Source organism: Rattus norvegicus, chromosome X (assembly GCF_021556685.1).
Source record: "Rattus norvegicus strain SHRSP/BbbUtx chromosome X, alternate assembly SHRSP_T2T, whole genome shotgun sequence".
Lineage (NCBI taxonomy): Eukaryota > Metazoa > Chordata > Mammalia > Rodentia > Muridae > Rattus > Rattus norvegicus.
The window spans coordinates 103,718,692-103,745,003 of NC_141554.1; positions in this window are offsets into that span (position 1 = coordinate 103,718,692).

Consider the following 26,312-nt stretch of genomic DNA (forward strand, 5'->3'; position numbering starts at 1 on the left):
TGGAGCACGTGTCTTTTTTATATGTTGGGGCATCTTTTGGGTATATGCCCAAGAGAGGTATAGCTGGATCCTCAGGCAGTTCAATGTCCAATTTTCTGAGGATCCTCCAGACTGATTTCCAGAATGGTTGTACCAGTATGCAATCCCACCAACAATGGAGGAGGGTTCCTCTTTCTCCACATCCTCGCCAGCATCTGCTGTCACCTGAGTATTTGATCTTAGCCATTCTCACTGGTGTGAGGTAAAATCTCAGGGTTGTTTTTTTTTTTTTAAACTTTTTTTTTTATTAACTTGAGTATTTCTTATATACATTTCAAGTGTTATTCCCTTTCCCGGTTTCCGGGCAAAATCCCCCTCCCCCCTCCCCTTCCTTATGGGTGTTCCCCTCCCAACCCTCCCCCCATTGCCGCCCTCCCCCCATAGTCTAGTTCACTGGGGGTTCATTCTTAGCAGGACCCAGGGCTTCCCCTTCCACTGGTGCTCTTACTAGGATATTCATTGCTACCTATGGGGTCAGAGTCCAGGGTCAGTCCATATATAGTCTTTAGGTAGTGGCTTAGTCCCTGGAAGCTCTGGTTGCTTGACATTGTTGTACTTTTGGGGTCTCAAGCCCCTTCAAGCTCTTCCAGTTCTTTCTCTGATTCCTTCAACGGGGGACCTATTCTCAGTTCAGTGGTTTGCTGCTGGCATTCGCCTCTGTATTTGCTGTATTCTGGCTGTGTCTCTCAGGAGCGATCTACATCCGGCTCCTGTCTGTCTGCACTTCTTTGCTTCATCCATCTTGTCCAATTGGGTGGCTGTATATGTATGGGCCACCTGTGGGGCAGGCTCTGAATGGGTGTTCCTTCAGTCTCTGTTTTAATCTTTGCCTCTCCCTTCCCAGCCAAGGGTATTCTTTTTCCTCATTTAAAGAAGGAGTGAAGCATTCACATTTTGATCATCCGTCTTGAGTTTCGTTTGTTCTAGGGATCTAGGGTAATTCAAGCATTTGGGCTAATAGCCACTTATCAATGAGTGCATACCATGTATGTCTTTCTGTGATTGGGTTAGCTCACTCAGGATGATATTTTCCAGTTCCAACCATTTGCCTACGAATTTCATAGACTCGTTGTTTTTGATAGCTGAGTAATATTCCATTGTGTAGATGTACCACATTTTCTGTATCCATTCCTCTGTTGAAGGGCATCTCGGTTCTTTCCATTTTCTGGCTATTATAAATAAGGCTGCGATGAACATAGTGGAGCACGTGTCTCTTTTATATGTTGAGGCATCTTTTGGGTATATGCCCAAGAGAGGTATAGCTGGATCCTCAGGCAGTTCAATGTCCAATTTTGTGAGGAACCTCCAGACTGATTTCCAGAATGGTTTTACCAGTCTGCAATCCCACCAACAATGGAGGAGTGTTCCTCTTTCTCCACATCCTCGCCAGCATCTGCTGTCACCTGAGTTTTTGATCTTAGCCATTCTCACTGGTGTGAGGTGAAATCTCAGGGTTGTTTTGATTTGCATTTCCCTTATGACTAAAGATGTTGAACATTTCTTTATGTGTTTCTCAGCCATTCGGCATTCCTCAGCTGTGAATTCTTTGTTTAGCTCTGAACCCCATTTTTTAATAGGGTTATTTGTTTCCATGCGGTCTAACTTCTTGAGTTCTTTGTATATTTTGGATATAAGGCCTCTATCTGTTGTAGGATTGGTAAAGATCTTTTCCCAATCTGTTGGTTGCCGTTTTGTCCTAACCAAAGTGTCCTTTGCCTTACAGAAGCTTTGCAGTTTTATGAGATCCCATTTGTCCATTCTTGATCTTAGAGCGTAAGCCATTGGTGTTTTGTTTAGGAAATTTTTTTCCAGTGCCCATGTGTTCCAGATGCTTCCCTAGTATTTCTTCTATTAGTTTGAGTGTATCAGGTTTGATGTGGAGGTCCTTGATCCACTTGGACTTAAGCTTTGTACAGGGTGATAAGCATGGATCGATCTGCATTCTTCTACATGTTGACCTCCAGTTGAACCAGCACCATTTGCTGAAAATGCTATCTTTTTTCCATTTGATGGTTTTGGCTCCTTTGTCAAAAATCAAGTGACCATAGGTGTGTGGGTTCATTTCTGGGTCTTCAATTCTATTTCATTGGTCTATCTGTCTGTCTCTGTACCAATACCATGCAGTTTTTATCACTATTGCTCTGTAATACTGCTTGAGTTCAGGGATAGTGATTCCCCCTGAATTCCTTTTATTGTTGAGGATAGCTTTAGCTATCCTGGGTTTTTTGTTATTCCAGATGAATTTGCAAATTGTTCTGTCTAACTCTTTGAAGAATTGGATTGGTATTTTGATGGGGATTGCATTGAATCTGTAGATTGCTTTTGGTAAAATGGCCATTTTTACTGTGTTTTAATCCTGCCAATCCATGAGCATGGGAGATCTTTCCATCTTCTGAGGTCTTCTTCAATTTCCTTCTTCAGTGTCTTGAAGTTCTTATTGTACAGATCTTTTACTTGCTTTGTTAAAATCACACCGAGGTACTTTATATTATTTGGTTCTATTATGAAGGGTGTCGTTTCCCTAATTTCTTTCTCGGCTTGTTTCTGTATTGTATAGAGGAAGGCAACTGATTTATTTGAGTTAATTTTATACCCAGCCACTTTGCTGAAGTTTTTTATCAGCTTTAGTAGTTCTCTGGTGGAACTTTTGGGATCACTTAAATATACTATCATATCATCTGCAAATAGTGATATTTTGACTTCTTCTTTTCCGATCTGTATCCCCTTGACCTCCTTTTGTTGTCTGATTGCTCTGGCTAGAACTTCAAGAACTATATTGAATAAGTAGGGAGAGAGTTGGCAGCCTTGTCTAGTCCCTGATTTTAGTGGGATTGCTTCAAGTTTCTCTCCATTTAGTTTAATGTTAGCAATTGGTTTGCTGTATATGGCTTTTACTATGTTCAGGTATGGGCCTTGAATTCCTATTCTTTCCAGGACTCTTATCATGAAGGGGTGTTGAATTTTGTCAAATGCTTTCTCAGCATCTAATGAAATGATCATGTGGTTTTGTTCTTTCTGTTTGTTTATATAATGGATCACGTTGATGGTTTTCCTTATATAAAACCATCCCTGCATGACTGGGATGAAGCCTATTTGGTCATGGTGGATGATTGTTTTGATGTGCTCTTGGATTCGGTTTGCCAGAATTTTGTTGAGTATTTTTGCGTCGATATTCATGAGGGAAATTGGTCTGAAGTTCTCTTTCTTTGTAGTGTCTTTGTGTGGTTTAGGTATAAGAATAATTGTGGCTTCGTAGAAGGTATTCGGTAGTGATCCATCTGTTTCAATTTTGTGGAATATTTTGGATAATATTGGTATGAGGTCTTCTATGAAGGTTTGATAGAATTCTGCACTAAACCCGTCTGGACCTGGGCTCTTTTTGGTTGGGAGACCTTTAACGACTGCTTCCATTTCCTTAGGAGTTATGGGGTTGTTTAACTGTTTTATCTGTTCCTGATTTAAATTCGGTACCTGGTATCTGTCTTGGAAATTGTCCATTTCCTGAAGATTTTCAAGTTTTGTTGAATATAGGTTTTTATAGTAAGATCTGATGATTTTTTGAATTTCCTCTGAATCTGTTGTTATGTCTCCCTTTTCATTTCTGATTTTGTTAATTTGGACGCACTCTCTGTGGCCTCTTGTTAGTCTGGCTAAGGGTGTATCTATCTTGTTGATTTCCTCAAAGAACCAACTTTTGGTTCTGTTGATACTTTCTATGCTCCTTTTTGTTTCTACTTGGTTGATTTCAGCTATGAGTTTGATTATTTCCTGTCTTCTACTCCTCCTGGGTGTATTTGCTTCTTTTTGTTCTAGAGCTTTTAGGTGTTCTGTCAAGCTGCTGACATATGCTCTTTCCTGTTTCTTTCTGCAGGCACTCAGAGCTATGAGTTTTCCTCCTAGCACAGCTTTCATTGCGTCCCATAAGTTTGGGTATGTTGTACCTTCATTTTCATTAAATTCTAAAAAGTTTTTAATTTCTTTCTTTATTTCTTCCTTGACCAGGTTATCATTGAGTAGAGCATTGTTCAATTTCCAAGTATATTTGGGCATTCTTCCTTGATTATTATTGAAGACCAGTTTTAGGCCGTGGTGGTCCGATAGCACGCATGGGATTATTTCTATGTTTCTGTACCTGTTGAGGCCCGTTTTTTGACCAATTATATGGTCAATTTTGGAGAAAATACCATGAGGAGCTGAGAAGAAGGTATATCCTTTTGCTTTAGGATAGAATGTTCTATAAATATCCGTTAAGTCCATTTGGCTCATGACTTCTCTTAGTCTGTCTACATCTCTGTTTAATTTCTGTTTCCATGATCTGTCCATTGATGAGAGTGGGGTGTTGAAATCTCCCAGTATTATTGTGTGAGGTGCAATGTGTGTTTTGAGCTTTAGTAAGGTTTCTTTTACATATGTAGGTACCCTTGTATTTTGGGCATAGATATTTAGGATGGAGAGTTTATCTTGGTGGATTTTTCCTTTGATGAATATGAAGTGTCCTTCCTTATCTTTTTTGATGACTTTTAATTGAAAATTGATTTTATTTGATATTAGAATGGCTACTCCAGCTTGCTTCTTCTGACCATTTGCTTGGAAAATTGTTTTCCAGCCTTTCACTCTGAGGTAATGACTGTCTTTGTCTCTGAGGTGTGTTTCCTGTAGGCAGCAGAATGCAGGGTCCTCGTTGCGTATCCAGTTTGTTAATCTATGTCTTTTTATTGGGGACTTGAGGCCATTGATGTTGAGAGATATTAAGGAATAGTGATTATTGCTTCCCGTTATATTCATATTTGGATGTGAGGTTATGTTTGTGTGCTTTCATTCTCTTTGTTTTGTTGCCAAGACGATTAGTTTCTTGCTTCTTCTAGGGTATAGCTTGCCTCCTTATGTTGGGCTTTACCATTTATTATCCTTTGTAGTGCTGGATTTGTAGAAAGATATTGTGTAAATTTGGTTTTGTCATGGAATATCTTGGTTTCTCCATCTCTGTTAATTGAGAGTTTTGCAGGATACAGTAACCTGTGCTGGCATTTGTGTTCTCTTAGGGTCTGTATGACATCAGTCCAGGATCTTCTGGCCTTCATAGTTTCTGGCGAGAAGTCTGGTGTGATTCTGATAGGTCTGCCTTTCTATGTTACTTGACCTTTTTCCCTTACTGCTTTTAATATTCTTTCTTTATTTTGTGCGTTTGGTGTTTTGACTATTATGTGACGGGAGGTGTTTCTTTTCTGGTCCAATCTATTTGGAGTTCTGTAGGCTTCTTGTATGCCTATGGGTATCTCTTTTTTTAGGTTAGGGAAGTTTTCTTCTATGATTTTGTTGAACATATTTACTGGTCCTTTGAGCTGGGAGTCTTCACTCTGTTCTATACCTATTATCTTTAGGCTTGATCTTCTCATTGAGTCCTGGATTTCCTGTATGTTTTGGACCAGTAGCTTTTTCTGCTTTACATTATCTTTACAGTTGTGTCAATGATTTCTATGGAATCTTCTGCTCCTGAGATTCTCTCTTCCATCTCTTGTATTCTGTTGGTGAAGCTTGTATCTACAGCTCCTTGTCTCTTCTCTTGGTTTTCTATATCCAGGGTTGTTTGCATGTGTTCTTTCTTGATTGCTTCTATTTCCATTTTTAATTCCTTCAACTGTTTGATTGTGTTTTCCTGGAATTCTTTCAGGGATTTTTGTGACTCCTCTCTATGGGCTTCTACTTCTTTATTTATGATTTCCTGATATTCTTTCAGGGATTTTTGTGTCTCCTCTCTATGGGCTTCTACTTGTTTATTTATGTTTTCCTGGAATTCTTTAGGCATTTTTCGATTCCTCTCTGTAGGCTTCTACTTGTTTATTAATGTTTTCCTGTGTTTCTGTAAGGGAGTTCTTCACGTCTTTCTTGAAGTCCTCCAGCATCATGATCAAATATGATTTTGAAACTAGATCTTGCTTTTCTGGTGTGTTTGGACATTCCATGTTTCTTTTGGTGGGAGAATTGGGCTCTGATGATGCCATGTAGTCTTGGTTTCTGTTGCTTGGGTTCCTGCGCTTGCCTTTCGCCATCAGATTATCTCTAGTGTTACTTTGTTCTGCTATTTCTGACAGTGGCTAGACTGTCCTATAAGCCTGTGTGTCAGGAGTGCTGTAGACCTGTTTTACTGTTGTCTTTCAGCCAGTTATGGGGGACAGAGTGTTCCGCTTTCGTGCGTGTAGTTTTTCCTCTGTACAGGTCTTCAGCTGTTCCTGTGGGCCTGTGTCTTGAGTTCACCAGGCAGGTCACTTGCAGCATACAAGTTCGCTCAAATTCGCTCACGGGGTGCCGCCCACGGGCTCTCTGCGGCGGCAGCAACCAGAAGACCTGTGCCGCCCCTTCTGGGAGCTTCAGTGCACCAGGGTTCCAGATGGCCTTTGGTGTTTTCCTCTGGCGTCTGAGATGTGTGTGCAGAGAGCAGTCTCTTCTGGTTTCCCAGGCTTGTCTGCCTCTCTGAAGGTTTAGTTCTCCCTCCCATGGGATTTGCGTTCAGAGAACTGTTTATCTGGTCTCGAGTATTTAATTTCTTACATGTTGCCACATACTGTCAGTAACTTACATCATCATTATATTTTGTTCTCTAATTTTTTCAGATGTCATTAAAATTACCAATACTGCATGGTGACTTACTTTGCAACACTATCATTAGCTATTCACTGAGCCATCATCCAGGTGACAATAGAATTTGGCTTAGAAAGAGGCAACTGAGTAGGGAGTAGGGTATGCCAAAAAGGGCGAGATGCATAGGGGGGTCACTAGTGGAGAAATTTAGCCCAAACCAAACTTGGCTTCATTTACAGTTTTCTTGGCAGGTAGGCACTGTTTATATCTGCAAGAGCTGATGTTAACAAGGATAAGCCTAAGGCAACTGAACAGTACCAATCCATTAATGAAAATATCCTATTCAGCTGACTAAATTGTAATTACTGGGGTGAAAGAATGAATACATCACATTTAGAAAATGATTTCTAAGTCAATTTACAAGAGACAATGTAATTCAAAATGAAGTTAAACTAATATCACTACTGGGATAAGAAATGAATACAGGACCTTTAACTCTCCTCCCTTCCCCTTTATCTCCAATCCACATCTAAATTAACACTGAAATGTAAATTATATGATATACTCAGAGATGGTTAACAATTCCTATAGTAAAAACAGTCAATGATGAGTTATCTATGAATTCCCTATGATACTCCATTGTATATGAACCCTTGAACCCTTTAAAATAACAAACAGTACAAAGACCTCTCATACAAAGATTTGAACCATTTTCTTCATTCTTTACTTTCTTTGAGATAAAAGGATTACATCATCTACCTTCATTTTTCAAATCAAGATACTAAGGCAAAGAAAAGCTTATTGATTCTTACTCTGTGTTTAATAGAACTAGAGATCAAACTCTAAGACTCCATACCTCAAGTTCTTCTCTTTATTAATTTTATTACCCCAGTTAAAGACAAATATGATATTAAGAAGATATGTATACTTAATTATTCTTATTAATTTGTGTTTACACATGAGTGCTAGAGCATGTGTGTGGAGGTCACAGGACAACCTAAGGGAATGGGCTCTCTTTTTTTCACTGCATAGTCCTTGGGAATTAACTCACCTCATCAGATTTGGTAAAAAGGCATATTTATTTGCTAACATATTTCACTAGCCCTAAATGAAGGAATTAAAAGTTTTGGTTCATATTATTTTCCTAAGTTGAACCAGAAAAGTAATATTAAAGTAACAATGCACCCTTGGAAACCTTATTTCAAGTCCTTTCTTAATTTATTCGAGCATGTTCTATTTAGAAAATGAAGGGCTAAGCAATGAACTTTGAGTATTAATAGAAAGAGGCTAACATTTTCAGAAAACACTGTCCATGTACTTACTGTCCTCTGTTTAACTTCCTCTCACAGGTTAAATTAAGCCAAGACCCTGTCCTTGATTTCCATTGTCATCTCATTAAAATATTGTCTATTCTATTAGAAATCAACCTCGCAAATTTATAGTTAATTATGAAAGTCAAGCACACTTTCATTTACTGTCAGCAACTGATGCTTCTAATGAAGTCAGGTGACTTTAGTTCAAATAAACAAATGATTATGGGTGACAGCAAAAATGTAAACAATATTCTAATTAAATTAATGAATATGTTAAATGTTATGCAGGGCTGGGGAGGTAACTTAGTCGAGTCTGGTGCTCGTAAGCATGAGGACCTGAGTTTGAGCCCCGGAACCCATGTAAAGAAGCCAGAAATTTAGTAATTAGGATTGTCAAACTTGAAAAAAAACACACAAAAGTCATGGTAACACAATGAAAGTCCATAATTTCATAATTTGACAAAGGAATATGGATAATTATCATTTATTCAGTTTCGAACATCCTTCTTATATGAAGGACATTTTATATATATTCTATTTTAATATTTAGAGCAAACTGTTCAAAATAGGATTAAAATATCTTGCATGGTACACAATCTATTCCTTAGAAAACAGATGGTTACACAATTATACCCTTAGATTCCAATAAACTTACAAAATCTAAAAAATCCTTGAAGAATACATAAAGAAGGACATATTACTTAGTAGAATTGAAAATAAAAATTTTCTTCAGAATATTTCATCAATGATTCCTGCCACAAGTAAATTAAATGTTACATTTAAGAAACTTTAAACAATGAAACTGTAATATGTAAATTTCAATCTAGCAGAAGTGCTTAAAAATGCAAAATATTAATATATACCTATAGGAATTTAAATAATAACTTCTCCAAATTCACTTTGTAATAAATCTGAAGAATAAGCTTCAAGAAGTCAGTATTGTAAGAGTGACAAGGTAATGTAGACCAAGATCAATAATTAAATATGAATAATCAAATAAGAAAATAAAACCCTGAATTGGAAAATTTTATGTAAATGTTAGTTATTATATCTATGTAGATATAACACAACAAAAAGATGGTGAGAGTATGTCAAAAATGCTATTAAATTATTCATCTATAGTGATGTATAATGTAGTTTCAGCCTTCTTAATTTTTAATCTGTAACTGTTCTGTTATTAAATTAAAGAAATAAACAATTATTTTAAAGTTGAATTGCATCATTTATGATTATTTTGTGAAATTTACTTTTGCTTCTGTGTGGGGGTTGGGGGTAAGTAGGTGTGTGTGTGTATGCTTATGTCTATTCTTGTGGATAGTTACCTGTAGAAGCCAGGAAAGGATATCAGAGGTCTGAGTAGTTGTTAACAGTGGTGCTGAGAACTCACTGAGAACCCCTGAAAGAGGAGTAGTAGGTGATTCTTATCAGTGAGTCATTTCTCTACTCCTTCTGCTTTCTAAAAAATGCTATTTTAATTTATTCTTTGTGATTTTAATATATATTATTTTCAAAAGAGTAATGATTTTACTTATTCTTTGTGAATTTCATACAATATATATTTTTCTGTTTTCATGTAAAATTTTGTCCAAAAACAATATATTTTGATCCTAAACTTGGCTCCCTATACCTCTTCCATGATCCTCTATACCTCCCTATACACTCAACTCCATGTTGTTTCTCTTTGTTTCTCTTTAAAAAAAAATCAAAAGAAAACATAACGAAAAACAAAGACAAAAACAAAACAAAATGAAACCAAATAATATAAAAATGATAAAAAACTAATACCATCCACAGAAAGAACCATGGATTCTGCATAGTGTTGGCCAACTAACCTTGGGCATGTGCCCTGCTCTGAGGTGTGGTTGATATATCTAAAGGCCCTCCATAGGAGAATGAATAGCAAAGACAAATCCTTAAGGCCAGATTTGTGTCCACTTTCCATTCTTAATGATAGTATTTTATCTGATTTGATGTTCTGCAGGAATTGATTGTGATGTCATAATTTCTCTGAATTCATATGGTTATTAGTCCTTTCATATCTGTAATATGAACATTTTTGAAGTCAAACAACACATACATATCACAAATTTTCTTCCTTCCCTTTTGCATAGACCCTCATAGTTGAGGGTAGAGACTAGATAAGCACAACTAATTTAGGAATGGCCACTCCAGAATCTCTCACTCTTTACACATTGTTTGTTTGTGGATCTCTTCTTTAATGTACATCTTTTTCAAGAAGAACATTCTCTAGTGAAGTTTGAATGAACCACTGATAAATGGTTATAGCACTACATCATTAGGAGTCAATTTATTTCTATATTCCTTTAGCAGAATAGCAGTAGCAGGTATTACCCTAGGCTAATAATCTGCCTAGTCTCAGGTCCATTTTATCACTGTCATTAATGGGTTAATCACATGGAATGGGTCTTAAACCTAATAAATGTGCGGTTGATTACCACTTAAATATTTGTGCCCTTATTTCACCACCTGTTCATCTTGCATGTAGGTGTCTGCTGTAGCTGAATGAAATTGATGATTGCTTCCCTACTCTATTAACATTAAAATGGTCTTCCACAAACATGAATTCGAATGTCCCTAGATATTTATTGACTCCTTTGACATGTGTATATATTTTAGGATGGTTATACACTAGTATGTTTCCATATGGCTTTTCAAAAGGGCTTTAGTGTTAGGTGTTCCTCTCCCTCTTGTGCCCTGCTCTTCTATTCCCTTCCTATTTTTATATCTTTAAAACACTATACTGTGTCTTCCTTTCTTAGGATAATTCTTCCTACACCTTTATCCCTTACTAGTTATCTAACTTCTCTGTTTATTCAGCCTGAAATATCTTGCTTTGCTTTGCTTTTGAATAAAAGGAATTTCATGTTGGAAAGCATTATAAGATGTATTAGCATAAGATAAACCTCATATTACTAATTAAAATTGCCAAATATAGACTCAGATTCACACTTATATTACAATCGAAGAAACCATATACATCTAATATGAAAAATTATGATGCTGACTTATAGGTTCTCATATTTTATATAGGTTAATTACATAAGTATTTATACATTTAATTTTGTGCTACATATGATTATTGAAAAGTTCCACAAACAGGGGTAAGATTGTTCAGCAATGATTTTGAAATACCACATAGATTACAACAAAGCAATGTATTTTGGAGAAACAGTTTATTCCATTTCCCTTCAGGAAAAGTTCTAGGATAGAAAAAATAACTGATCACAGGTTTATATCAGATAGCAGTAAAGGAAGCTTATTTGTCTCAGTAATAAGCTCCAAGATCCTTCTATCTTGACTCCCAAAACACATGTTCAGGCCTGTTATAGCAATATTCAACTTTTAATACTAATCTAATATTATATGTATGTGCATGGATTGCAGTCTGAAGCTAAGTGGACCCTGACCTGGATTCAAATTATTCATAAGATTCCTTTATTTTCACTAAGAATAATGAGCTTCCTGCGCAACAGAGTTTGTTTGCTTTTCTCTGACTTTTTTATTTCAAATTTTATTTATTTATTTATTATTAATTTATTTACATTCCTTTATCAGCCCCTTTCTCTTTCTAATACCCCCTCAAACAGATCCCCCCCCTATTATCCCTAAGAAGAGCAAACTCCTACAGAGGGTCACACCCTACCTTCCACCATCAGGTCACTGCAGGACTAGGTGCATCCTTTCCCACTGAGGTCAGATCAGGTAGCCCTGTTAGGTGAAACAAAATTATAAGCAGGCAACAGATTCACTGTAAGCCTCTATTTCAATAGTTTGTGGAACTATATGAACAACAAACTGCACTTCTGCTAGATCTATGTGGAGAGGGATTAGGAGGGGGTAGGTCCAGCCCAAGGTCACTCTGTGGTTGATGGTTCACTTTTTGGGAACCCACAAGGGTCAAAGTTAGTTGACTCTGTTCATTGTCCTGAAGAGTCCTTATTCTCTTTGTATCCCACAATCCTTACCCCAACACTTCCACAAGACTCCCCAGCTCCATCTAATGTTTGGTTGTGGGTCTCATTATCTATTTCCATTGGCTGCTGGGTGAAGCTTCTCTGTGGACGGTTAAGCTTGGCTCCTATCTCCAAGAGTAACAGAATAACATTAATGTCTGGGATTGGTTCTTGCTCATGGGATGGGTCTCAATTTCAGCCAGTCATCGGTTGTTTTTTCCCAGTCTCTGCTCTATCTTAGTCCCTTCACATCTTATAGGCTGGACACATTTTGGGTCAAAGGTTTTGTGCATAGGTTGCTGTCCTTATCCCTCCACTGGAGTCCTGCCTGGCTACAGGAATTGGCCATATTAGAATCCATTATCACCCACTGTTACTCCTAACAGTTAGAGAAGTCCCCATAAACACCTTTGAGGTTTCCCTGGTCCCAGGTTTCAGACATATCCTAGAGATCATCTGACAACCATTTTCTCTTCTCTGCTCTCTATAAAACACATTTGGCTCAATTTCCCTCTCTTTTCCCACCTAGAATCATGTCCATTCTTTTCTCTTACATCACTTATAGGAAATACGCTTCCACTGTATGTTCAAACATTTGTTTATTTCATAATGTACAGTAAAATTAAGTTGTATTATTTTTATAGGTATATTGGCTATTTATTCAAATTGAATGTAAATTTTATGAAACAATGCACTCTTGCATATATTCTATAACCATGCCTGTGAAATTTACCATGGTATCCATTTTCTACCCATTTATATTCTGTCTTTCTGTCTATTTTCCTATCTAACTTTATTGAATATGTAAATGAAATAAACATTTTGAGATGAAGGCTCTTTTTTAACTTAAAATAAAATCCTGTCTACATAGAGTAAGGAGCCATCATTTGAGATTTTTATTTCTTGTTTTTTTTTTAAACTGCATTCTCTTTGTGGGATTCATAGACTTTCTTTCTGTGCTCTTCATGATATTCTTCTAAGACATCGTTTCATATCCTAGTTGCAGATACACACAGAGATACTTAAAAGAATGAGACAGAAATCTTGTTCCTTCTGTTCCTTATTGAGCACCTTGGTGGGAATGCACAAAATACATCCATTAGTCATGCATAGCTTTCCTTGAGCCCTTTGATCACTAGTTTTCGAAGAACACTTATTCAAACCAGATGCATATCAAGAAAGCTGAGGTTCATCTAGCTTCCCTAGGACCTATATACCCACTGTGTTACTGTAGACGATGCTTTATTTCTTGGCAAGCTTTTAAAGATGTGCAGTATCTGGAATGACTGGGGAATGTGTTTCCTCTGAAGTATTCTCTCAGAATTGGAATAGACACCTGATTACAGTGGTTGCCAGAAGGTATGCCACATCCAGAGGCAGAGGAACACTTTTGTAAAGAACTAGTCCTTCATATTACAACAAGTAACTAACAACAACAACAAGCCTCAGTTAAAATGAAACTAGTTAGAAGAACATGAACATGAGTCTAGTGTTTTAGAATGAAGTCTGCAACTCTAAATGCATGTGACTTGGAATCCAGAGATTTGAGTTGTCCAACGTGAAATCCTATGGCTACCCTCTTTAAAATGGAGCAGCTCTGATTATTTATAAAAAGTCAAACTGCAGTTCCTCCAGGGTACTTCACCTTAAAGAAAACTCACATTTTCAACTCAACAGCAGTGTCATCTCAAGGCTGCTGTTGATTTTTGACATGAATATTGAGGAAGAAATTGGCCTCAGAGGGATCTCTTGTTATAATTTCTTCAGTTAAAAGAGGTTAGAAGTGATTGTGAAGAATCCTTTGTTTTCTAGACTCTGCATTCCTATGATGCACTTGGAAGAATCTCAATTCCTTAATGATGTGCATCCAGTGTGTAGGAGAGAGTTAAGATTATTTTAGAGTTTGCTTCTGGGAACTTATCAACTGATTTTGTGAAAAGGGATCATTAAGAGTCAGCTGAAATAATGCAAAGCATTAGCAATCTCCTTTAGTAAAGAAATGATTATTGTAAGCTACTGTTGTCCAGATACAACAAAAGACAATATATGAAGTCTGTTAGCAAGAATAAGGCTTTGAAGAGGCAGCAGTGTAGGACAAAGGGAAGAGGTTCATTCTGTTAAAATACTTGTGTATTATTGTCTACTAAATTTGCATTACTAAGAACTTTATCTTTTCATTTCAAATATATAATTTATTTTATTCAAATTCTAGTCTATGTCAAATAAGGATAAAATTATTTATGAGAACCATAGATAATATATTATTGTTGAGAGATCATATTTTGGCCAACATGCTGAAAAATGCAAGCAAATGTTTTCTAAAATTGAAAACTATAAGATATAAGCCATCACTATACTTCATAGTGGAAGATGAATCAGAAATTTCTGTCAGTATTATTTTTTGTTGTCAGCCAGCTATGCTATCACTTTCAATCACTTGAAGTTCTCATGAAAAACCTAAGAGGCTCTGGTGGCTTGAATATACTTTGTCCAGAGAGTAGCACTATTAGGCAATGTGACCTTTTTGGATTAGGTGTGGCCTTGTTGAAGGAATTGTGTCATTGGAGGTAAAATTTGAAGGCTCCTCTTAAGCTCAGGCTCTGCCCAATGCAGAAGAGAGTCTGTTCCTTGCTGCCTGCAGAGGACAATCTCCCCTTGGGTACCTTCAGAGCAAGATGTAGAACTCTTGACTCCTCCAGCCACAAGTCTGCCTGCATAATGCCATAATGATAATGGACTGAACTCTGAAACTGTTAGCCAGTTCAAATTAACTATTGGTCTTTATAAGAGTTTCACTGGTCATGGTGCCTCTTCAAAGCCATGGGAATCCTAAGACAGAGAACAAGTGATTAAATAAATAAATATTGAGGTTTCAATAATGGATAATCATTTATATATCATTATGTTAAATACAATTTTACTGAAATTGCAATTAAAATTTCAGGGTAGGAGTACTTGTTGTTTTATCATTTGAATAAACCATATCTAATATATCTAATAAAGCAAGAATGAAATCAGGATGGCAAGAAACAAATGTACATGTTATTGATAATACTTGTTGGAATGTATGACTGTCTCTAATAACTCAGATCATAAGCATTTCTCTTTATTGAACTGCAGAGTTGAATTTGGGTCTGTTCCAGAATGTTACAAACATGTCAAATGTCACTGGAGGCAGCACTCTGACCTCAGCAACATAACTTTTTTAAATCATTGTCATATGAATCTTGCGTGAATGTAAACCAAACAGTAAAACAGAGAACAGCAATCTCACTGCTTTAGAGACAGTTTCACAGATCAAGTGAAAAGCTAAATTTATGAACTTAGTGATATTGTTTTGCAGTTGTATCAGGCCAGATACCATTTTGAATACATAGAAAAGTCTGATCTTAAAATACTTACATACTTCTTCATCTGTTGTGTATTTGAATGTAAATGTCTTATACATAAGATATTTTATAAACTGCCCCTGATGATAAACATGTGATTAACACTAATCTACTCGTTAGGTGGTATCTTTAAAAACTTGTTTTTAAAAACTTTTTGTTTGATTGAAAGTAGATTACTTTTTTCTAATATATATCTTAAGTTTCTCCTTAACATACTCTTCCAAGTTCCTTCCTGCCTCCCACTCAAACCCCTCCAGATCCATTCACTTTCTATTTCTCATTAGAAAAGAACATACTTCTGAGAGATAAAAGTCAACCCTGACAAAATGAAATGTAATAAGATGAAGCAAAAACTATCATATTGAAGTTGGACATGGCAAACCAACAGGAGGCAAAGTGTCCCTGCAGCACAAAAAAAGTGTGAGATATCAATGGGAGTGCCTCCCTTGCAGGCTTGATGCTCCAGCATAGCTGGATGCTAGATCTTTTGGGTAGGAGTGAATGAGTGGGTAGGGGAGCAGTCTTATAGAGTCAAAGGGAAGGAGGGTGAGGGGATAAAGGATGGAGAGTCTATGGAGGAATAACCAGGATAGGGGATATCATTTGAAATAAAATGATTATTATTGTAAATGAATAAAATGATTAATAAAAAGAAAGAAAAAACAAACAAACGAGTCAGCGACCCACTCATTCACACAGTCAGGGTTCCCATAAAAATATTGAGCTAATAGCTATAATATATACAGAGAGGATCTGGTACAAAACCATGAAGACCTTGTGTTTGGGTTTCACTCTCTATGTCCATGTGCACCTTACTTTGTTGATGCAGAATAGCTTAATCTCCTGATATCCTTTACCCCTCTAATACCTACAGTCTTTCTCCCTCTCCTTCCTTGGCATTTCCTGAGCTCTGAATAGAGGGCTTTGATGGAGACCTCCAATTTAGACTTTCTCTTCACGTTATGTCTGGTGGTGGGTATTTGCGTCTGTTGCCATCAGATACCAGAGGAAGCCTCTCTGAAATATATGCATATAGCACAATAAGAGTAGGATTCCTTTTACTCATAATTTTAGACCCATGTGTAGGCATAAATTTTTTACAACCTACTTTTAATAAATGTTTAAACTACCCTCTTGCACACCACCTACCAGAGATAGTGGAAGAGAAAAGTTATTAGGATATGGCAGAAGTGGACCTGTTTAGCAATAGTTCTTTGGTGGAGAGCTTCAATCTTCTTTGGCTGCAGTACAGTCCTGTAGCAAATGCAAAATTTGAACCAGCAACTGTAGTCCAGCCCGTTCAGCAGGCAGATACCAGACATTAACCAGCAGCTATAGCTCAATCCTGGAGAAATCACCAGGCTTGTCAATCAGCCTGAGGCCAGGCCTCCTGCAAGCTACCACTGGAAACTCAAAAGCAATTCTTGAACAAAATTCTTTTTAGTGTATGTAAGCCAAATTTTTATTTTTAACATGAATAAATATAATCCTATATTTCTATATAAAATTTCACTATGAGGTCAGATGTCTGTTGGTTATATATTTGTATAATTGACCATATAGTCAGTCACAAAACAGGCTTCAACAGATACAAGAAGATTGAAATTATCCCATGCATCCTATCAGATCATCACAGATACACTCAAACTAATAGAAGAAAAAGTGGAGAAGAGTTTGATCACATGGTCACTGGGGAAAAATACTTGAACAAATCACCAATGGCTTATGCTCTAAGATCAAAAATCAACAAATAGGACCTCATAAAACTACAATACTTCTGTAAGGCAAAGGATGCTGTCAATAGGGCAAAATGGCAACAAACAGATTGGGAAAATATTTCTACCAATCCTACAATCTGAAAGAGGGCTAATATCTAAAATGTACAAAGAACTCTAGAATGTAGAGTTATGGAGAATGTAGAATGGGTTATGGAGCGAAACAGGGAATTCTCAACTGAGGAATATTGAATGGCTGAGAAGCACCTAAGAAATGCTAACCATTCTTATTCATCAGGGAAACGCAAATCAAAACAACCCTAAGATTCCATCTCACATCAGTTAGAATGGCTAAGATAAAAACTCAGGTGACAGCAGATGCTGGCAAGGATGTGGAGAAATAGGAAACCTACTCCATTGTTGGTTGGATTGCAAACTGGTACAACCACTCTGGAAATCAGTCTGGAGGTTCTTCAGAAAATTGGACATTCCACAACCTGAGGACCCAGCTACACCTCTCTTGGGCATATACCGAAAAGATGCTCCAACATCCAACAAAGACACATATTCCACTATGTTAATAGCAGCCTTATTTATAATAGCCAGAAGCTGGAAAGAACCCACATGTCCTTAAACAAAGGAATGGATACAGAAAATGTGGTATATTTGCACACTGGTATATTACTCAGCTTTCAAAACAATGACTTCATGAAATTCATAGGCAAATGGATGAAATAGAAAATGTAGACCTGAGTGATATAACCCAATCACAAAAAACACATATGGTATGCAGTCACTGATAAATGGATATTAACCCAAAAGCTCGAATTACCCAAGATACAATCTATAGACCACATGAAGCTCAAGAGGGACTACTGAAGTGCAGAAGGTTCAGTCCTTCTTCAAAGAGGGAATAAAAGTATTCATAGGAGGAGATATACAGACAAGGTTTGAAGCAGAGATTAAAGGAATGGCAATTCATAGCCTGTCCAACCAGGGGATCCAACATATATATCTCCACTGAAACTAGATAAGATTGATGAAGCTAAGTAGTTCATGCTAACAGGAGCAGGATATAGATGTCTGCTGAGAGGCACAGCTAGAGCAGGACAAATACAGAGGCTAGCAGCAAACCATTGGAATGAGAATAGGGTCCCCATTGGAGGAGTTAGACAACGGTTTAAAGGAGGTGAAGGGGTTTGCAACCCCACAAGAATAACAATACCAACCAACCAGAGCTCCCCGGGACTAAACCACCATACAAAGAGTACACATAGACAGACCCAAGACTCCAGCTACATATGTAGCAGAGAATGGCCTTGATGGGCACCAATGGGAGGAGAAGCCCTTGGCCCTGCCAAGGCTTCATGCTCCAGTGTATGGGAATGTCAGGGCAGAAAGTGGCGGGTGGTTGGGAAGGGGACCACCCTCATAGAAGAAGGAGTGACAGGATGGGGGCTTTTGGACAGGAAACCAATAAAGTGAATAACATTTGAAATGTAAATAAAAAATATCCTATAAGAAAAGAATTGTCTAGACTTCTACAGAAGTGGAATGCCTATGCAGTGGCTAGCAGGAAGCTGGTGCTATTACAATATAAAGGAGCTGACCTTATATACTTTGAACTGTAAATGGACATGATGGTGTGTGTGTGTGAGTGTGTGTGTGTGTGTGTGTGTGTGTGTGTGTGTGTGTGTAAATGAGCATATCACACTGGCCTCTAAATTTGTGGCTCTCTATGTAAAAACTACTAAACTCTAAGACCTCATCACAGAACTTTCTTTCTACAGTGGAGTGTATTTAGCAGAGAAATCCCAAAAGTTGTCAAAGTACAGAAAATTAGTGTTTGTAGAATGTGCATCCATAATTGGAATATCTTATCTATATCTCCTTCATTCCCCAGTGCTTAAAGATCATCTGGTTTGTCAATACCATAACAAATTGCCTTTTGGACATGCCATGACAGCCAATAGTAGTTGTTGTTGCTTGCACAAGATCTTCATAGCAGCCTTATTTATAATAGCCTGAAGCTCGAAAGAACTCAGATGCCCTTCAACAGAGGAATGGATACAGAAAATGTGGTACATCTACAGAATGGAGTACTACTCAGCAATTAAAACAATGGCCTCATCAAATTCTTAGGCAAATGGGTGAAAGTAGAAAATATCATACTGAGTGAGGTAACGCAATCACAAAAGAACACACAAGGTATGCAACTCACCAATAAACAGCCATTGGACCAGAAGCTCAGAATATCCAAGGTACAATTCACAAACCACATGAAGCTCAAGAAGGAAAACCAAAGTGTAGATGCTTAAGGCTCTCTTAGAAGGGGGAACAAAAATACTCACAGGGGGAAATATGAAGACAAAGTGTGGAACAGAGACTGAAAGAAAGGCCATCCAGAGGCAATCACACCTGGGGGATCCATCCCATATACAAACACAAATCCAGACAATATTGCTGATGCTAAGAAGTGCATGGTGACAAGAGCCTGATATAGCTGTCTCCTGAGAGGTTCTGCCAGAGGCTGACAAATACAGAGTCAGATGCTTACAGCTAACCGTTGAACTGAGAATGGGGTCCCCAATAGAGGAGTTAGAGAAAGGACTGACTGAAGTAGCTGAAGGGGTTTGGAACCCCATAAGAACAACAATATCAACCAACCAGGTCCCCCAGAGTTCCCAGGGACTAAACACCATTCCAAGAGAACACATGGATGTACCTATGACTCCATTCACATATGTAGCAGAGAAAGAAATTGTAGGGCATCAATGGGAGCAGAGGCCCTTGGTCCTTTCAAGGCTTGATACTCCAGTGTAGGGGGGGATGTCAGTGCTAGGAGGAGGGAGGGAGTTAGTGGGTGACTGAGGGAACTCACTCACAGAAGCAGGGGTAGGGGGTAGTATAGTGGGTTTCTGGAGGAGAAGCCAGGAAAGGGGATAATATTTATAATGTAAATTAAGAAAATATCCATTAAAAAAGGAAAAGAAAAAAATATGATGAAACCAGTTATTTTAGTATGGATTGTTAAAGGAGGTCAAGAGCACAAACCCTTAATTAAGAAGCTATTTACAGTTGATAGCTTCTTGGGAAAATAAAATTAATTTTCTTTTTGGGAGTGTCTCCTGGTACATTGATGAACTTCCAGTGGTACATGAGTTGCATAAATTAGACTCATTATTGTTTTTATTTTTAATAAAAAGAAGACATGAGGTACACAGGTGTTGAGGTGGAAGTGGGTCTGTGAGAATTTGGAGGGAAACATGACACAATTACCTTTACGACATTACCCAAAATTAATAAAATAGTATAGTAAAAGGCAAAAAAATACTGCTGTTGTGGTGGTTGTGAAGACATCAGACCAATACATGCATGATCCTTACTCAGACCACAGAGATGACAGAAAATACCACCTTTGGTGTAATTCATTACAGAGTTCTTTTATTTTTTCAATTCTTAGACAGCTCCTACCTACTGATTCCTAATTTGGATCCAACCCTGGTCTTGGTGCTTACAATGTTAGTCTTTACTTACCATCTTAGATCCTGCCCTTTCCTTGGGATTGATTTTGAAGTTCACATCAATGCCATGACCTGGCATATTCTGGGTCTCTCTCTCTAGCCACTCATGCTCATCAGCCTGAGACTGCTAAATACTAATGTGTATTAATGTCAGTCTGTGTTTGAGAGAGTGTCTTCAAAATGCAGTAATGTCAGCCTCATGCATATGGTCAAAGGTTCCTCAAGCATAACGTTGTTGATACAGGACAGCATTGCTTCTTGCCCTGTAGTTGCAGTGGCGTTTTAGGTTGATAAGCCACTTCCTAGGGAATTGTTATGTCTATATCCTGGGAGTACAGAGCTCTACAATCAATTGCCATTGTAGAAAAAAGATATATTGTAACATTGCAAGTCAGTCAACTAACTGTGCTGTGACTTTTCTCTTACTCCATCTATAAACCATGGGGTTTATACATGTCACCTCAGGATGGTCTTATGAGAGTTAATGAACCAGAGGTTGTAAGGGGGATTTAGCCTGTCAGATGAAAGGTGCTACTTAAGTATAGAGCATTCCTGTTTTATGTGTCCTGATTCTTCAGGGCCAAAGCAACATATCAGAAAGTCACAGTACTGCTATTAAAGGGCAGAGGACACCATCAGTACATTCTCAATATAAGGTGTAAATACAGACTCCAAAAAGAGAAGCTTGGGATTTTAAAACTTACTGTTCAACAATCTCTTTCCTTTGCTGCAGCTGCTACATCCCCTGCATGACAAAATTAGTCTCATTTTGCCCAATTTGTCCTTGGTTCCCTTGACATAACATGTATTCCCTCAAAATATCTTCTGGATGAAATGAGCTATGGTACAGAAATATAAGGTGTACAAATACATCAACTCAAATGGATGGGACGAGAACAAACCTGCAGGGCAACAGTGCCTTTGGCACGTTTTTAGCTGTTCCTTTTGAGATATAAAAGCAAAAGGACATCTTCAGCCAACATGCATTAAAAGGTTTTTGTTATCAAGACAGTGAGAAAAAGGTAGAGCAAGCCAAGTGGGGCAAATGTAATTTGCCACCTCCAAGGAGCATGTGTGCAATTTGTAGACAAACAGTCACATTATGTGACCTTTCTAAAGAACTCTCTTTCTGTTTGTATTTCTTAACAGTGGGACAATCATTCAGAACCAGTTTTAACTTGGGGTTCAGATTTGTTAAGCTGATATCCCCATGGACTACACAACTTCCCATCTGCTGGGCTCAACTTCTGCTGTCTCACTGTAGCTAGTAATCCTATTGAGAAGGCTCCTGCAGAGGCACCTAAATTCAGTCCTTGTTGCAATATGTATCTGTTGACATTTGAAATGATTATGTTTTAAATATATTCTTACCTACCACAATTGAAAGCAAGTTCCCATTTATAATGAGATTAGCTGTAAGGGATTTAGAATATTCTTTGTTTTGTTTGTAATTTCTACAGACTCTCTTCACTTACCATAATAAAGCTGGTTTTCCTATCTAGGGGAAAGCCATAAATATTCACAAGTTTAGAGGATAAAAATCTATTTTTTTCTGAATAATGAAAGAAAAACCTGCAGTGAGAAAACAGAGAAGTCAGGGCTCTGTTTAATGTTTGTTTTTTTCCGTCTGTGCAAGTTTCTTGCATCCTTTCCTTTACTTCATCCCGCCTTCCTTGTAGGAGTTAGTAAGGAAAAAGTAAAAGACTCCCTCCTGGTTTTCCCTCATTCATAGATACCCTGAGGCTTACAAGATGATGCTTCCTCCATTAGAGCCAGTCCCTCTAAATCAGCTGTGTGAAGAACACCTGAATCCTTCTAGACCTACGTCTTTACTCAGTTTTACAAGCTGAGAAACACAAGCTCTTGGGGTATTAGGAAGTGTTTTAACATTAAAACAGTTCGGCCTGATGCTATGAATACAGCTACATGGGGAGAAAAACAAACAAACAACAACAGCAATAAAAACCCAGAAAACTACACACACAGGCAGACATACACACATACACACACACACACACACACACACACACACACACACACACACACACAAAAACACACACCAGTGTTTTTCCTTTATCACCAAGCTGCAATTTTCCCCAGGAGCTTTTGACACTTTCTTTTGACACGTTTATGTACTACTTCCTCTGATAGGATATACTCCCTTTCAAATCCTGTGGGAAATGTTTTTCATATTTAACATTCATTTACTATTAAATAGGATAGGTTCTCATAGATTTGGGAATTAAGAATATTTGCTATTGTTTATACAGTTAAACATCTTTGGTTACTGCTTCCCTCTGTCCCTGGTAGAGAGGCAAGTTATTTGTATTTTTACATCTCTACATTTTATATCCCTGTTCTTCTTTGAGGTAACATTTCTGTCCACTATGATGTGCATAGCATGGCACAGTGAAACTTGTCTCTTTTTTGTGACATGAGACTTAGGAAGCCTGATAAATAGCTGAATTTTGAATTACTGAAATATCAGAGAAGATGTTTCTTTCATATTCCTTGGCACCAATTAATTTGCAGAGATGCTGATTTTTTTCCTTCCTTGTAAGACCAAGAGATAAGTTATTGAAATGGCACAAAAAAATCAGAAGAGAGAAAATTGTCTAACTAACCAGGAAGAGCCTATATATCCTAACAAGTGAATTCTAGATAGTGTTTTGGTTTGGTTTGGGTCTGCTTCCATGGCTATTAAAGTTTGTGTCTATAAAGATACTTCATGCTTTTAGTGTAGAGATCAAAGGCTTGATGTAGTTGCACCTTTGCTGCTTGGTGCCACACATGAAACACGAGCAAAGTACTGTTACATTGAAAGTCTGCTTTCTTTGCTACACTTAACTCCGATTTCAGTATCATGGCATTGAGTTGTAAGAGTTTTACTTAGAAGTGAAGCACAAAGAAATGATCTTTCTGAAAAATAATATGTGTGAAAAACTGAGAATGTCCTTTAAATCTGAACACTGCCCAAACATCCACTAAAGTTAATGAAATGCAATCAGGACCAATCCCCTCAGGGGCTTTTTATGTAACTAGAGAAAAAGACATTCTGGAGTGCTTTACATTTCAGAATTTAAGCTCTATGATGATACTAGAAAGAGTTGTGATTTTTTTCCAAACATAGAAAGAATCATCTATTGAAAAAAATAACTATATATTGTCGGAAGTGTTCTTAAAACAAAACTTAATGATTCTAAGTCAGCATATAACTAAGGTACCAGCATAGACATGCTATTTTTACAGAACTATTTATGGTAGCCAAGTTATGAAATCAACTTTGGAGTCCTTCAACATAGGAATGGACAAAGAATATGTGGTTTATATTTTGTTGGATTTATAGTGATGTGACAATATATTCATCTATAAAGAAAAATGGAATACAATTCTGTGATATTTATGCAAGTAAATTATCTTACTAAAGAAAATAAAGTAGACTCAGAAAGACAAATATGTTTTGTTCATTTGTAAATCCAACTTATATACAAAATACCTTGTGGAACCTATATAGATATATAGTAGAGTGTGTGTCTGTGTGTGTGTGTGTGTGTGTGTGTGTGTGTGTGTGTGTGTGTGTATCACTATATGGCAAACTGTGGTTAAATATATATATATATATATATATATATATATATATACATATACATGCATATTTATCATGAAAGCAGAAACCATATTGAAGAAATATTTTTTAAAAAATAACTAATCTGAAGCAGGAGGGGGAAAGAGAGAAGTGAATACAAACACCTATTTCAGATATACTTATATTGTCTTCATAAAGCACATCAGTATACACAATGGAATTTCTGCAAGGAAAAGCACAATGAAAATGTTTGGAGGCACAGGTAGAACTAGTTATTTATAGGTAAGAAACTTTTTTATTGGACATTTTATTTACATTTCAAATGTTATCCCCTTTCTCTCTTTCCTGTCTATAAACCACCTATCCCATTCCCCATCCCCGTTCTTTTATGAAGTTGTTCCCCCACACATACACTCACCCCTTCCAGACTACCCTTCCTGACATTCCCCTACACTGGGGGTCAAACCTTTGCAGGACCAAAGGCTTCTCCTCACATTGGTGCCCAACAAGGCCATCCTCTGCTACATATGCAGCTGGAGCAATTCGTCTGTTCATGTGTACTCTTTGGATGATGGTTTAGTCCCTGGGAGCTCTGCTAGCTTGGTATTGTTCTTATGGGGTTGCAAACCTCTTTAGCTCCTTAAGTCCTTTCTCTAACTCTTCCTTTGGGGACCCCATTGTCAGTTCAAAGGTAGGCTTGTGAGCATCCACCTCTGTATTTGTCAGGCTCTGGCAGAGCCTCTCAGGAGACAGCTGTATCAGTCTCCTGTCAGCATACTTTCCTTGGCCTCAGTAATATATTTGGTGGCTGTATATATATGGGCTGTATCCCCAGGTGGGGTAGTCTCTGGATGGCCATTCCTTCAGTCTCTGCTCCAAATTTTGTCTCCAATTTAATCCTATGAATATTTTTGTTCCCCATTCTGAGAAGGACTGAAGCGTTTGCACTTTGGTTGTCCTTCTCTTGAGCTTCATGTGGTATGTGGATTGTATCTTGGGTAATCCGAGACTTTGGGCTAATATACACTTATCAGTGAGTGCATAGCATGAGTGCTCTTTTGTGACTGTGTTACTTCACTTAGGATGGTATTTTCTAGTTCCATCCATTTGCCTATGAATTTCACGAAGTCATTGTTTTCAGTAGCTGAGTAGTTCTCCATTGTGTAAATGTACCACTTTATCAGTATCCATTCCTCTATTGAAAGACATGTGGATTCTTTCCACCTTCAGGCTATTATAAATAAGGCTGCTATGAACATAGTGGAGCATGTGTCTTTGTTATATGTTGGAACTTCATTTGAGTATATGTTCAGGAGTGGTACTGCTGGGTACTCAGGAAGTATTGTGTCCAATTTTCTTTCTTTTCCAGACTGATTTCCAGAGTGGTTGTACCAGCCTGCAATCCCAGCAACAATGGAGGAGTGTTCCTCTTTCTCCACAGTCTCACTAGCATCTATTGTCACCTGAGTTTTTATCTTAGCCATTCTGACTGGTATGAGTTGGAATCTCAGGGTTGTTTTGATTTGCATTTCCCCAATGACTAAGGATGTTGAACATTTCTTTAGGTGCTTCTCAGCCATTCAATATTCCTCAGTTGAGAATTCTTTATCTGTATACCCCATTTTTTTAAATAGGGTTATTTGATCCTCTGGAGTCTAACTTCTTGAGTTCTGTGAGTAAACAGGCAGAGAAAAAATTAAGGAAATAACACCCTTCACAATAGTCACAAATAATATAAAATACCTTGGTGTGACTCTAACCAAGCCAGTCAAAGATCTGTATGACAAGAACTTGAAGTCTATGAAGAAAGAAATTGAGGAAGGTCTCAGAAGATGGAAAGACCTCCCGTGCTCATGGATCAGCAGGATTAATATTATAAAAATGGATATCTTGTCAAAAGCAATCTACAGATTCAATATAATCCCCATCAAAATTCCAACTCATTTCTTCACAGAGTTAAACAGAGCAATTTGCAAATTCATTTGGAATAACAAAAAAGAAAAAAGAAAAAAAAGAAAAGAAAAGCAGACAAATGCAGGATAGCAAAAACTATCCTCAACAACAAAAGAAATTCTAGGTGACCTCAAGCTGTTTTGCAGAGGAATAGTGATAAAACTTTATGGTATTGGTACTGAGAAAAGCAGGTATGTCAGTGGAATAGAAATGAAGATCCAGAAATGAACGCACACACCT